Source organism: Rattus norvegicus, chromosome X (genome assembly GCF_021556685.1).
Source record: "Rattus norvegicus strain SHRSP/BbbUtx chromosome X, alternate assembly SHRSP_T2T, whole genome shotgun sequence".
NCBI lineage: Eukaryota > Metazoa > Chordata > Mammalia > Rodentia > Muridae > Rattus > Rattus norvegicus.
In genome coordinates this window covers 118,932,215-118,934,298 of record NC_141554.1, presented here as the reverse complement: position 1 = coordinate 118,934,298, position 2,084 = coordinate 118,932,215, and the positions used below count along the sequence as shown (strand labels likewise).

Genomic DNA, 2,084 nt, shown 5'->3' with positions numbered 1-2,084 from the left:
AGTTTTTCCTAGAAATGACAGAGAAACTTCACCTTCAGCATTGCTGCCTAAACAGAACCTGAACAAGGACAATGCCAGTAGGCATTCTTCCATGCAGTGGTCTAGACCTAGACAAGACATAGGAAACTAGAGGATGCTGAGGTCAAGGGGAATAATCTCCCATTAGAGAGATGCTCCATAGTTGGTTATCCAACTGCATACCAACAGGGTCTACCCTGTAATTCATATACATACAGGCAACAGGAAAGTAACTCAGGGGCCACTTCATGCTTTTATAAGTATAAATGGAACAGTAGTAATTAAAGAAACCTTGTATTTGAGAAGGTGCTAGAATGTTCATGGAAAATGTTAAAGGGGAGAGGAAGGGAGGAAAGGATATAATTATTTTTAATTAAAATACAATAGTTTAGGGGGTTGGGGATTTAGCTCAGTGGTAGAGCGCTTGCCTAGCAAGCACAAGGCCCTGGGTTCAGTCCCCAGCTCCGAAAAAAAAAAAGATAAAATACAATAGTTTAATCTAGTTTAAATAATGAGGGATCAAATATTGCTTCAGTTTATATCATTCAAATATAGAGAATGTCATGCAGAATAGAATAAATAAAGCATGTTTTGTACGGTTTTTATATACAGGTGCCCCAAACAAGCCAGTCCACAGCAACAAAAATCAGGCCAGTTGTTTCTAAGAAGTATAGATAGAAAATAGAAAGCAACCTCATAATGGGTACAAGATTTCTTTTTGCAGTTATGAAAACATTGGGAAATTTGTTTTGTTTTTCTTTATAATAAATGAGCTGGATTTAATGCTTTAACATTATTGAAATGATGAATTTTACTTTGATTCAAAGAAAAATTAAATAAGAAAAATGAGATGCAGTTCTTAAGGTACACATAGAAGACAAACAACATTAAATGACCCAACAAAACCTGTTGGGATATGTTATTAATTTCATTGTTTAGAGCAAAGCAATAATGGTGGCAAATTCTAGTCCAGTCAACCCTGTGTTTGTCTTTGATGTCAGCATTGGCAGCTAGGGAGTTGGTGGCATGAAGATCAAGCTGACTGCAGATGTGGTACCTAAGATTTACGAGAACTTTAGGTAATCCTTCACTGGAGAGTTCAGAAAGGATGGGTTTCTGATAGGATACAAAATAAGCTCCTTCCACAGGATCATAAAGGAGTTTGTGATCCAGGGTGAAGATTTTCTTAATGGTGAAGGTTCTGGGGTTGATGGTATTTATCAGGATCCGTTTACAGCTGAAAACTTATACGTAGACACTCAGGTCCACACATGCTTTCCATGGTAAACAGTGGTTCCAAGACAAATAGGTGCCAGTTCTTCATCACATGTCCTAAGTGTGGTTGGCTCAGTAGGAAGCATATAGTCATTGATGGGCTTCTAGTGATGTGAAAGATTGGGAATGTTCACACAGGCCTCAACAGTAAGCCCCAAACACCAGTGGTAATCTCACAGTGTGGAGAAATGTAACTAGACGAAGGCTGAACCAGTTCTTCTGGTGTTTTGGATGACATCCTCCCTTGAGTCTGACAAGCCAAACTGACCTCTCTGTTTGCCTTCCTGCCTTCACATTGTGTGATCCAGGACCTGGAATTATCACAGATCAGAACCATTATCCTGTTTAAATTTTGTACTGTACACAAAGGATCAATTAATTGATGCAAGAAATAATGACATTGTTAAAAATAAATGTAAAAAGTATGAACTCTTTTCTTCAGATGATTAAAGGTAAACCCATCTAACAAAGGGTTTGGCCATTTGAAAAAAAAGTACTGGTAAATATCATCACATGAATGAATTTGATGATATGGCTGGCAAGTTAAGGCTGTCACAACACACCATATTTCATGGTCTATTTATAGTAAATGACTATCATAACATAGAAACACAATGTAATTAATTATACTCAAGATGTTGTATTGGGGAAAATATTGTTGACTTCTCATATAAATGATGTGATTTTATAGAGTAATGAAAATGCCTGAAAGAATATTGTAGCATCATTATGTTTAGTGAATTTATAAAACAAACTAAATACCTTTCTATTGTGAACTTTGAAAGTTGAAT

At 36.4% G+C, this 2,084-nt stretch overlaps 1 pseudogene; it reads left to right on the top strand.

Moving 5' to 3' along the window:
* The first annotated feature begins 969 nt into the window (after positions 1–969).
* LOC147998331 (peptidyl-prolyl cis-trans isomerase H pseudogene) lies at positions 970–1,487 on the top strand (annotated as a pseudogene).
* The last annotated feature ends 597 nt before the right edge of the window (positions 1,488–2,084 follow it).